The following is a 13,665-nucleotide window of genomic DNA, read 5'->3' as shown; positions in this document are numbered from 1 at the left end:
ATAGTGGTCCTGAAGTGGACTGACAACTGTTGGGCCCCTGACACATCTATACCAAACAGGATATAACACGATGAAAGTGGTATGAAAGCAGTATATGGTATGTGTCAGTGGGCCCCAACAGTTGTCAATGCACTTTAATACTGCTATGAAGCAGTAGTGTGGCTCCTGCCTTTTATATACCACTTCCAGAGTGGAATATCCTGCTTGGTGTAGAAGAGCCCCAGGTCACCCTAATCTAAGCCATCTACATCACTTCAGCTTGCTACTTCTAGGCTATGACACTCTGGGTGTCCCTGAAAGTACAGAATGTCCTACATCAAGCAAACAGTAGAACGTCCACAGAGAGGAACCACATTAAAAAAATGAGCAGACCTGTGGCTTAACGAAAATTCATAATTAACGGCCTGGTAACTTTTTAAAAGTTTCCAGTCCCTGGAGCAATCACACCTACACCCACGAGAAAAGGCAGTGGCGGTGACCTCGGATGATTCAGCTTGCTGATGGCCCTGGATCAATCGCTCGCATTGGCAGAGCCCCACAGCAAATCCTCTCGAACGGCAAGTGTCAAAGCACCGATCACCATGGGGGCCAGCAGAGCAAAGCAGTCAATGCAAAAGAAGGAGGCGGACGTCGGGCAGGGGGAAGGAACAGAAAGAGAATATCTTCAAGACCTGCAGCTGTAACATAAAAAAGAAAAAGAAAGAAAAAAGGCACCAAAAGAAAAAGGACCTGCTCTTCAGAATTCTGAGAGCATAACGGAAATATGTGATGTACAAAGAAGTAAACATTGTTTCATTGTTTATGATCTAGCATAGGTTGCGAGAGGGGGGGAGAGTGGGGGGGAGATGGGGCCCTCCTGCCGAGATATTTCCTACTGGGCGATGCTCAAGATCTTCTTGGAAGCTGGAGATGAAAGATGAAAACCACAAGCAGCAGCTAGGAAGATTAATTGAAAATAGCCTTCTTCCTTGCCGACGTTGCGAAAACTTTCCTTGTTTGGCGTGAAGCACTAAAGACTTTGAAAGATGGTTGGAATCAGTTTGGAGAGCGTGTGAAGGGAGGGAGGGAGAAAGGGAAGCACAGCCATCGGGTGTCTTTATGAGCCATGCGAAGGCCTTTGCTGCTTCCAGTTGGTGGATCCGGTGGCTGGCATGTTAGTTAGATCACAGTGGAGGAGGAGGAGGAGGAGGAGGAGGAGGAGGAGGAGGAGGAGGAGGACACGGCCGCCTGAGCCCCATCACATGCAGTTCAGACCTAAGATGACAAAAGAAAACATGTTGCTTCAGAAGCCAACTCCTGGCACGTTGCATGGTCTGCGTGTGTCTGATTTGCATTTCAGAAGTCGGATTGCCTTCAAACAAGATAGTCAGCCTTTGGCAATACAGGCACACTCTAGAGAATCTAAGGTCTATGGCAATATCGCAAGCAGCTAGCTCTGAAAATTAGGGGCAAGTGCTGCCATTTCAGTGGAGACCTACTATAAAGAGGTCAGAAAGGAAGGTCACCCATAAAGGGTTGTGGGGAGGGAGGTATCAGGGTTTTCTAAAGCAGGGGTGGCAGCGTTCGTCGTAATAACTGCATTTTAAGAAGGGTGGGGCGCAAGGACAATTCATGCCTCATGCACCACAATGAGAAAACTCTGCACTTAGAACAGGGATGCAGCCTGAAGGCCAAAAGCCATTGGGGGGGGTGGAGATTTTGAGAGCCACATTCCAGTGGCAGGCAGGGCTGAAGGCAAAGGGGGTGAAGCCAAAGTCAAAGGAGCAGCCCCCCAAAATACCAGTGTATTTTAGCTTAAAGCTCTTAGGAAAGGCATGTTCATGTTTTGGAAGTATGTGGAGGGGGGGGGGGGACTGTACAAAAGTTGGGAAGCCAGTGAATGATGATGGGCAGCAGAGGGAAACCTAAGAATTTTAAGATGCTGTGATTATTATTTTAATATTGTATCGGTTTTATAAGCTATTTTAACCAGTTTTAGGTATTGTATTGTTGTATTTAATGTTGTTCCTCACTTCGATCCAGAGGGAGAGGCAGGTAAGAAATAAATATATTATTGATGATGATGATGATGATGGGACCAGGGGAAGGGATGTGTCAGTGTCTGGGGAACCCCAAAGGTCCAAACTGGGACACTGAGATTCTTCACCCCTGACAAAATATATTTACTCACAAGATGCAGGGATGGCCACTGGCTTAGATGTCTTTAACAGCAGATTAGACAAATTTCTCGAGGCTCGGTATAGCAAGATGTATTGGCAGGTAGGTAGAACCTTCAGATTCAAGAGCAGCATGTTGCAGAATACCAGTGGCAAGAGAAGGCTATTCATGTCCACATCGTTTGTTTGTTTGTTTCGTTTATTTATAACATGCCTTCCTGCCAAGAAATGCCACTCTATGAACTGCAGTTAAATTAAAATGTAATGTAAAACACACACATAAAAAGCACAACAATAAACAGTGCCCAGCCAATTAAGAAGCTCTTTAACAATGGACCAGTTTACATGCCAAAGGTTTGTCCAAATAAAAATGTCTTTGTCTCCCAGTGGTGGAAGCCCAGAAAATGGGACAAGCCATGGCAGGGAGTTCCAGAGCTTGGGAAAGGCCGCTGAGAAGACCTTCTCCTAAATTGCCACCAAACATGGGTCTGATGGTGGCAGGACTGAGATAAGGGTCTCCCCCAATACCCAAGCTCTATGGGAGAATGTTGTGTTTCAGGCAGCCTAGCCCCAAGCCCTATAGACTTCTGTACATCATAACCAGCATTTTGAATGATGCTTGGAAACAGACCAGTAGCCAGTGATGTTGTTGTAACAAGGAAGCCATGAATTCCCTCTAACTGGCCCTAGTCCACAGCATTCTGGACCAGCTGAAGTTTTGAGGGGTTTTGAGAGGTATCAGATCAACTATTCTAAGAAGCAGGATAGAGCCTTCCCCAACTTGGGTCCCTCCAGATGTTTTGGATTACATCAATCCTCACCATTGGCCATGCTGGCGAGGGCTGATAAAAGATGTAGGTCATAACATCTGGAAGGTCCTCGGTTGGGGAAGCCTGGAGTAGGCAGACAATTAGTCTGCTCCATCAGGGTTCAACTTACATTGCTGTTGATCCTCCTCCTTCTCTTTCAACACCGTCACCATGTATATTTAAATTAAACCGTCTGATTCGGGGGGGGGGGGGGATAAGTTCACCAAGGAACAGCTTCCCTAAATGTATTTCAAGAAACATCAAGTTTTAGGTTCAGGCTATCCTGCAGTAATGAATATCCTACACCAGTGAAACCATCAGTGGGATCTATTCAAAAGGGCATCTAAGGAATCTTTCTGATGTAAGATTAGTGGGATATGATTGTGTGTCGTATTATTTGGGTAACATCAGAAGCCCTTAATTAGACGACGAAATCTCAGGTCTAGAGTAAGCTGACAAATTGAAGAAACAATGTGCAGTGTTAGTGTCAATAGTTATGCTCAGTATAACCAATGATCTGCATTTTCTCTGGGCGTTTATTTATATAGATAGATAGATATAAATATTGATTCCTTCGTTTGATAATGTCATTAGCTCTTCAGCAGTATTTTTTTTTTTTAAAGGACAGGAGGAGATCAAAGTTGCATCCCTGTTAGATTTTTGAAATTTGGCTTGAACGGCTGATAAAAGGATGAAAGCTTTTAACTGATTAACAGCCTGATGGCTGGATTAATTGGTGCAATTAACTAATTTATGTCTTGATAGGTGGATTAATTGCCATCTTTAACCAATTAATGGGCTTGGTAGCAGATTTAAAAGAGTGCCTATTGATCAGAGATGGCCATCTAAGCTCTTCTAGAAGCATTACTAAGACTTGATTATTTCCTTTACCAGCTATTTCCTTCACTTATAACCCTGTTCATTGCTCCTGGATGTGACATATAATTACCCCCTTGCATTTCTGCTTCCTCCCATTCACACATGCTCCCAGCAGAGGGAGAGCAGCTTCTGTGTGGCATATTCTGAGACTGCACATGTGAAGTCCACAGGGGGCGGAGCCAATCATGCATCTCTGCCTCTCACCATTGCCTCCTGGCTGGGAGGGAGGGTGCCTGTTTGGCTGGAAATGTGCCGGGCCGAATCCTCCCCCTATTTTCAAGAACATACTCTCTCCCTGCAAAAGAGGCATTGTTTCTTTCTGCCTCCTTCACAGGGAAGGGGGGCCAATTCAGAGAATTTTCTCCTTGGGGAGAGGACCAGGGTTTCTACACACCTTTTTAAAGTGTAGCCCAGTTGCTGAGGGGGCTTCTTCCTATTTTTTTAGTTTTTTCAAAAACCGCCCCCATCCCTCAACATTTGGAAGAGCCCAGCAGTTCTTAGTGAATGCCTATTGGAGAAGCCAGACCTACACCAAGCAGGCTATATGACACTTTGAAAACTGTCTGTGGAGTGTGTCCTGGGCTCCAACAGTTGTCACTACTGTTATAAACTGTTTTGAAGCAGCCTCTGTGACCTCTCCTTCTCCAGTAAGCACACAGGAAGAACTCCTGGGCTCCTGGAAGAAGACCCCTCAACAACTGGCTACATTTAAAAAGGTATGCGGAAATGCTGTCCCCTTCCCAAGGAGAAAATTCTCCAAAATTCTCCTCTCTTCTTTCGCTTGAGTTTTTGTTTCTCCCCACCCCACCCCCTATGAAATGCCAAAAATGGAATGGTTGAAATGTTCAGCCCAGCACTAGTTGGAAAGACCCAGGCAGTCAGCCTTGCCAATGCAATATTCATATACACATGCTTGCAGCATGGGGTTGTGCCATTTGCAAGTGTCGAATCTCTTTCCATTTTGGGAAAGCTCTTGGGGGCCATATTCCAGCGGTGGGCAAGGCAAGGCCAATGGCAAAAGAGGTTGAGCAAAACTGTGGCAAGATGTTTTAGCTTAAAGGCCTTGCTGCTATTAACGAAGCCTTAAGAGAGATATTCCAACCTTTTAGAATGGCAGACGAGCAACAAGAAAAAGCCAATAAACTACCACAACTGATTGACAGTTGGGGGGGGGCTGAAGATGGGGCCATGTGGGGAACTGAGATGGCTAGATTGGGAGTACAGATGGGCCAAAGGTGGCACATGAGATTTGGGCCCTTTGGCCCATGAACCTGCTGCAGGATATGCATCTGATCCAAAATGTCACCAGTGAGATGTGGTTGCTACTAAACAGCCAGTGATGGGTAAGAATTATGTTTCAGTTTGGTTTTGGTAAAGATTTACCCCGTTCTCCCTATTTGGGACAAAATGCTCTCTGTGTTGCTGTGTTTTTGTTATTGTTGTTCTCAAATAATGAGAAAATGAATTGGATACATTCATCCATCCAGCCCAGGGATTTGAGCACTCAGTTCTGGGTTCCAATACCCATGTGTTCAACCCTGTTGGTAGTGAATTGCACATATCATCTCTCTCTTTATTTTTTTTTCCCCCTGACAGCTTCATCTTCTTTAACTGCTATCTGGCACGCAGGTACATTATGGTCTTTTCCATGCTGAAAACAGCTGTACCTGTTAGATTTGGGTGGCGTAAATGAGTGAGCATTTCATTCCAGTCCTTTTTTCACAAGAATTGACAAAAAAAATTCACAAAGTTCTTCATATGTGAGAGAGAAAGAACTTGTGATTAAAAACAAAAATCAAATTCAGGAGAACATAAACAACCACTGCCGCATGTTCGATGCGAACGCATTGCAGCATAGCAGCCCATAAGCCGCGTCTTACATGACTTAGCCACTTACTATAGTGAGAACTAGGGTTGTGCAAGCTTCTCAAAATGAGTTATTGGGGTGGTGAGGAATTCTCTGAGCCAATCCAAACACTTAGGAGTGGTATCAAAGGAAGGTGGACAGAGTCAATGGCAAAAAAAATATTGTTCTCCATTGCCCAAGAACATAATTAAAGATGGGATTAAAAAAAAAAACTAAAAGTAATAATGGGACTGCTTCCTCCACTCTGGCACACACAGTGAGGAATGAGCATGTTCCCACTCCAATGTTTCTTACGGGATTTGCAGTGGATTGGCGAAGATTTCCAGTTCCCAAATGTTTAACAAGACCCACAACAAAATGAGTTTTCCCATCTAAAGTAGGCTGCTGAAATGAAGAAAACCATCCATTGAGCATACATGAGATTCTAAGATTCAGTGCACAGGATCATCGCAGCATAATTATTGGGTTCCCCCCCCCTCCTGCCCCATTTTAACGTCACTGATAATTTATTTCCTATATGTGCATACTCACACAGTGACGGCAATAATTTATTCCCCAAAGAGCAAACATTATATCAGAATGGCCCCTAAGAGTCATCAAAAAGATTGTTGATGAAAGAAAATAGTGCTGGGGAATTGGAAGAGAGAACATGAAACCAATATGTTTGAGGCTTATTCTACAGAACTATGTCATTGCTGTATTCTGATCCTTTCTCTTGCAAAGATCCATAGTCCCTTTAGTACATGACGCCTCTGTCTCTTCTTCATTAACTTTGATTCCCAGCAATTTAGATAGCTCACGGGCTGTGACACAAAATAGAATCATGCAGCCAGAGTACCTCAATGATGATCTTTCAGAACTTTCCAAGAGCGTGACTCTCGTCTTCCTGATCTCAGAGTTAATATGCACCGTGATCAACAGTGTAAGTTGTAAATGATGTCTGAAATGAAATCTGCTTCCTATTCACAAAAGAAAGACCTGTAGGCAACCTAGTTAGATTCAACTCAGAAGCATCTTTGAAATGATTCTGAAACCGAGAGTTGCCCAATGAAGGAGGAGGGGGGGGTCTTTTACTTCTTCCTTGTTGTGTATGGTGAAATTTCCCCCTAGCCTCATTTGTAAGTGGAAGAGAGGTGTGAAGAATATTTTGAGTTTTCTCCTTAACGTGCAGTGTTCCTATCATTAACGACGAAAGAATTTTGAGCAGTGGCAGGCCAAGACCTTTTGAAGACTGAGGTGAAGGACAATATGGTGCCCCCCACCCATCCCATGTACAAAACTTAGCCTGGAGAAGAGAAGATTGAGGGGAGACATAATAGCACTCTTTAAATACTTAAAAGGTTGTCACACAGAGGAGGGCCAAGATCTCTTCTCGGTCCTCCCAGAGTGCAGGACATGGAATAATGGGCTCAAGTTACAGGAAGCCAGATTCCGACTGGACATCAGGAAAAACTTCCTGACTGTGAGAGCAGTACGACAATGGAACCAGTTACCTGGGGAAGTGGTGGGCTCTCCCACACTAGTGGTGAGCCCCTGCCGAAGGAAGTGAGGCAGGTGGCTACTAGGAGGAGGGCTTTCTCCGCTGTGGCACCCCGGTTGTGGAATGAGCTCCCCAGAGAGGTCCACCTGGTGCCTACACTGTACTCCTTTCGTCGCCAGCTGAAAACCTTTTTATTCTCCCAGTATTTTAACACTTAATTTTAACTTAAATTCAAATTTTACTGTTTTAACTCTGTATTTTAATTTTATATCAATTTTGCTGCGTGGTTTTTATTCTGGTTGTGCTTTTTATATTGTATTGTGTATTTGTGCTTTTAACCTGTTGATTGTCTTAGTATGATTTTAATTTTTGTGAACCACCCAGAGAGCTTCGGCTATTGGGCGGTATAGAAATGTAATAAATAAAATAAAAATAAAATAAAATAAACACTAGAGGCATTCAACAGGCAGCTGGACAACCACCTGTCAGGGATGCTTTAGGGTGGATTCCTGCATTGAGCAGGGGGTTGGACTCAATGGCCTTATAGGCCCCTTCCAACTCTACTATTCTATGAGCCTATGATTCTATGAAAAGACAATTGCATTGGCAGATCTGTCTTCAACACAGATAATGGACAGTATCCTCAACTACGGTTGAACTCTGCAGGATAACATAGGGGATGCAGAGCAAGCTGCATGGCCCACATCTCCCTCCTCCAACCCCTTGCTTCTGCCTCCCAACATCTGTTGCCTGACTACTTCACTCTTGCTATTGGTAGGACTGGCCCTGAGAACCAAACATAAAAGGTCTGTAGATATTTAAATACACCAGTAAAGCAGCCTCTAAAAGGGCAGAGGGGGCTTTGATAGGAATATAAGAAGGTTCCTTAAACTGGGGTTCCAGCCTATAAATGATGATGGATGGATGGATGGATAGATAGATAGATAGATAGGGCTTTGATGGCACCATTGCCCATGGGTCCATCTAAGTCAGCAGTGTCTATGATGGCTGGCAGCGGTACTCCATAGTTTCAGACAGAGGTCTTTCTCATGCCCTACCATCTGATCCTTTTAACAGGGATTGAACCTGGTACCTTCTGATGCAAAGCATCTACTACTGAGCTATCTACTGGTACCTTCTGATGCAAAGCATCTACTACTGAGCTACCTACTGGTACCTTCTGATGCAAAGCATCTACTACTGAGCTATCTACTGGTACCTTCTGATGCAAAGCATCTACTACTGAGCTATCTACTGGTACCTTCTGATGCAAAGCATCTACTACTGAGCTATCTACTGGTACCTTCTGATGCAAAGCATCTACTACCCCTTGCTGAGGTGGTCAAGACCACTTTGACAATGAAGTCCATGAGGGAAGTCCAAACCGCTATATGCCCCTTCAGAGGACCAGGTGCCAGTCCCTGAATATTTCGGAAGATTTCTATACCACTTTTCTTTTCTTTTCTTTAAAAAAAAACCCACAACTCAGAGTTTCACAAGATAAAAGCATGATAAATTAGCATAAAACCAATCAATAAAACAATGATAAAACAATAACATTACAATCATCAGAGGTAGCTGGCAATGCCAGCAGTCAGGAAATACCTGGGCAAACAAAGATATATTTTGTTGTCAACTGAAGCACACTAGGATCCTGCCTGATCACAATGAGAAAATCATTCCCTATGTGGGTGCCACAGTAGAGAAAGCCCTTCTCTGTACCATGGCCAAATTAACATCAAGAAGCCATGGTATGGAGAACAAGGCCTCCCTCTCAGAACACCTTTAGAATATATGTAAATCCTTCACCTATGAATAATAGTGCGTATATCTATAGAGATACATAGATATAAATAATTAGAGAAAAGTCAACATTTATGTTTTTAACGGAATGGAAACCGTTTATAGACTTTTTGCAAGAACAAGACAAAAATGAGTTATTCATCTGTGGATTCAATGATTGAGAAGAAAAAATAAGATAAAAGAAAGAAAGAAGGGAACCGGGATTTTTGTAATGGTAGATTAAGAAAAAATAGATTTATATATTTGGGCTGTGGTGAAAATCAGAAGTCAATTTTATGTTTTAAGTTTTATGTGTGGTTTTAACTTTGAATATGGTTTTTTTTATCTCTTTTCTTTTTCTTGTATTGTGTTTGCTGGTAGTGTTGGTACACTATGATTTCAACATATACCATAACAACAACACTACAGACATACATGCAGTTTGTCTTGTATCATCGTTCTGATATGCAAGACTGAGAAGAGATATATAATTGTATAATATCATTTGCCTTCTATTGCTAGAAGTGATCTCTCCCTGTTTCAATTTCCAGCCTTCTTGGATATTATTCCCTTCCAGAAATATGACTGGTTAATACTCTGTGTTAACAAAAGTTATACAGTTCGTCAATGGAGTGAGAGTGAACACTTTGGGAGTGGGGAGGGGAGAGTCTACAAGAATGCACACTATTCCCATTCAAAAATGTGCACTTTCTGAATGAAACAAATGAACAGTCAAAAATGAGAATGGGAGTGAGGAGAACCAAGCTTCAAAGTAGAGCTGGGAAAATCGGTATTGGGAGTATCAAAATCAATGAACTATTGTTCTGCCATCCCTACAGAAGAAGCTTCAACACCTACATCACTAGAAGTATTCGTTTCATACATTTCTACCATGAAATCCCAAACCTATGGGACTCGCAGAGCAACTCCAGGTGAAGAAGGCCAGGCAAATTCTTTCCCATCTAGTTAGGATCTCACTTGGTTTGTGTTCCTGACAACAACCAGGGTGCCAATCCCAATATCGCAGGATCGGATGCTGGGATTGGCATCCAATCTTGCCGGTTGGGAAACATTGTAAGGGGACAGCTTCTTCTTACATTGGATACCCCCAGTGCCAACGCAGTGCAAGAAGACATCTCTAAAACTCTTTGGTATTGTCTTCTGCAATCACTTGAAGCAACACAGACTCTCAGTTTTGGTTACTGCCACTACCTTTTCCCAGTTTTCTCCACACCTTCTCAAATCAATAAATTACTGTCATAGTAGAACTGTATCTGAGCTGCCCCATGTTAGATTGTATGTAGGGGCTTGCATGGTTGAATGCTCATTCATTAACTATATAATATAGTTACATTATTCCAGAAGACGCCTTGGCCTCTGGAATACTTTGCCCCTGGAAAGAAGACATATGCCAACTATTGTGATCTTTAGTGGCATATGAAAAGCATTTCCTTTTACCCATGCTTTCCCAGCTTAACTTTGGTTTGAGTAGAATACTAGTTGTGTAGATATGTGTCTGTCAAAACAGACACTTTATTATTGTTGTTTTGTATGCTATTGTGTTCGTACTTCCATTTTTGTATTGTATGCTACTTCAGTAAATTCCTTTCTTAAGCGGTGTGTACATTTATAAAATAAAAAATGAATATTGGGCAGTATCCAACTGTGATTTGTGTTAGCGGAATGACATTGTTGGATACTGCCCAAATATCCCTACAACTAGAAAGCTAGCATGCCTAGGTTACAGTTCTTTGTCCTGTCATGCTACTTTTCCATGTGAAGGGTATTATATTATTATTATTATTATTACTACTACTATTATTTCATACAGAGGAAAATTCAATCATATGAGCTCCTCGTTGCAGTCTGAAGTGGCACAAGTTTACTACCATTGGCCATGCTGGCTGAGAGCCAGGCTTAAGTCCCAAGGAAAGGAAAGGAGAGGAACCTCTCATGCAAGCACTGAGTCATTACTGACTCTTGGAGGGATGCCAGCTTTCGCTGACGTTTTCTTGGCAGGCCTTATAGCGGGGTGGTTTGCCGTTGCCTTCCCCGGCCGTTATTACCTTTCCCCCAGCTAACTGGGTACTCATTTTACCGACCTCAGGAGGATGGAAGGCTGAGACGACCCAAGCCGGCTGCCTGAAACCAGCTTCCGCTGGGATCGAACTCAGGCCGTGGGGAGAGTTTCCACTGCAGAAACTGCTGCTTTACCGCTCTGCGCCACACAAGGCTTTTTTCAAGTCCCAAAGCCCATAATAAATAAACTTCTGGGAATGACGTTTTTATAGCTGATGACACACGAAGTCCCTTGATGGATTCTTAGACACCGTTTGCTGCTGCAGCCATATTCAACCCGCCTCCCCACCCCTCCCGCCTCTGCCTTCATTTTTCTTCCCTCAGTGTTTATTCTGCGCCTCAACTTTCAGTGTGTCAAAACATAATGCTCCAAGGCAGCAGCTGGAGCTTGAAATTAATAATAATAATAAAAAGTGGTTGAGCTGACGTTTGGAATCGAGAGTTGCAGCCATAAAACGTGTTTGTTTCACAGGGTGTTGCCCCTTCTGAGGGACACAATCTGCATTCCGTTTAGCAACAGCGGCTGTATATGTGCCACATTGTGTAGTTCCCTGATGCTTTTTATTGGGGGTGGAGGGGGGCCGCTTGTCCTTCTTTATATAATGCAGCTGCTAAGGCTGTAATTTGACACGGAAGACTGGTACAGGAGTGGGAGATGCCGTCTTTCTTACAACATTTGCACCCCAAACAGCAGGTACTCACTTTTTCCCCCTCAGTGGGAGTAAAAGCAGTTGCTCCAAAAAAAAAATGTTGCCATCACCCTCAGCCATTCCAGCAGGCTGCGCTGAGGAAAATGAGAGGAGGAAGCAGGGTCATTCCACCGGCACTGCTGAAAGACTCTTATTTTCCCCTCTTCCCTCCACATTATTTTTTTCCTTCTGTGTCTTTCCTTGTAAACCTGCAGGCAGGGAGAACCTTGTTTTACTGATTATATGGATGCCTCTCAACCTTAGAAGCATGGAATCATAGAATAGTAGAGTTGGAAGGGGCCTATAAGGCCATCAAGTCCAACCCCTTGCTCAATGCAGGAATCCACCCTAAAGCATCCCTGACAGATGGTTGTCCAGCTGCCTCTTGAATGCCTCCAGTGTGGGAGAACCCATGACCGCCCTAGGTCATGAGTTCCATTGTCGTACTGCTCTAACAATCAGGAAGTTTTTTCCTGATGTCCAGCCAGAATCTGGCTTCCTGTAACTTGAGCCTGTTATTCCATGTCCTGCACTCTGGGAGGATCGAGAAGAGATCCTGGCCCTCCTCTGTGTGACAACCTTTCAAGGACTTGAAGAGAGCTATCGTGTCTCCCCTCAGTCTTCTCTTCTCCAGGCTAAACATGCCCAGTTCTTTCAGTCTCTCCTCATAGGGTTTTGTTTCTATACCCCTGATCATCCTGGTTGCCCTCCTCTGAACCCCCTCCAGCTGTCTGCATCCTTATGGGCTGAGGAACAGGATAAATACATTAAATAAATAGCTAAAAGCAGCAGAATAGAACATATTAAGAAGCTTTTAGAAGCTTCTGTTCCCCTATATGTGCCACTAAAATGACAACTTGTGTGGGTGTATGGGAACAGTCTCACCTGATGAGCTTGTCCTGATCAGTTGGCAACCTTACTGGTACTCACAAGCATTTAATTATATGGCATGTTTGTGCTAACCTTTTGGTTTTAAACAAATAAAAGCCTGATGGACAATTGCGTATGACAGTAGCCAATCAGGATGGAGAAGCGGCAAGGTGATCGATAGTAGTGTTTTGCGATTTTGCCTCACTGAAGTGGTCATGCAGTCTCCTCTCTGTGTTCTTTGGAATCAGGCTTGGTTGTTGCTTTTTCCTTCTACTTCCTTCCTAACTTATGCCCATTTGTATATTATTGTCTGTCCCTTCTCCCCCTTCCCAATTGCTTTTTCAGGGTGGGGGGGAGGGTTTGTGTGTGTGTGTTGTAAAAAGCCCTTTTTCCACTTGTCCATGTCTCCTCAGCTTCCACCCTGCTGTTACTGCAGCTTCTCAGTCTTCGTTGGGACCCAGTGTGGTGTAGTGGTTAGAGCATTGAATTTCAAGCTAGAAGACCCGGCTTCAAATCCAACTTCACTGGGTTTAGGCCAGAAAAACACCTGCCTTCATTTCTGTCTCCTCCACCCATTTCGGCTAGCCTTTCCCCCCTTGTGCATTTGGCTCTACCACTTGCTACAGGGAAAGCAAACGGAAAGTCTGGTTCTGCTCTCTAGGAACCCTCCTGTGGTCACAGGGCCTGCAGTTCAGTGACTCTACCACAAGGGGCAGTTGAACACAGTTCCAAAGACCATTGATTCAAATCCCCTCAGCTCTTGAAACTGGCAGGGCCCCTGCTGAGGATCCACACCCCAGTGAGGGCCCACTGACAAGAGCCCCGTGGAGTCATTCCTCCTCTTCACCATTGCAACCTGCTTGTCCACCTGCTTATCACTATGACCCAGAACCTGGTGGTGGTGAGAAGGAGGAGCAGTAGATGCCATGGCCAACTTGCTCCTTGGCTTTCTGCCTGTCGAGCAAGCAAGATGAGAAGGAGGATGGGGACCGATAGCAGCTGGTGACAATGGCAGTGAGAAGTAGGGCTGTGCACACACCCCTGAACCACTTCA

This window comes from Elgaria multicarinata, chromosome 15, assembly GCF_023053635.1.
Source record: "Elgaria multicarinata webbii isolate HBS135686 ecotype San Diego chromosome 15, rElgMul1.1.pri, whole genome shotgun sequence".
NCBI classification, from domain to species: domain Eukaryota; kingdom Metazoa; phylum Chordata; class Lepidosauria; order Squamata; family Anguidae; genus Elgaria; species Elgaria multicarinata.
The sequence above is the reverse complement of the archived record's forward strand: the minus strand, read 5'-3'. Positions refer to the sequence as shown.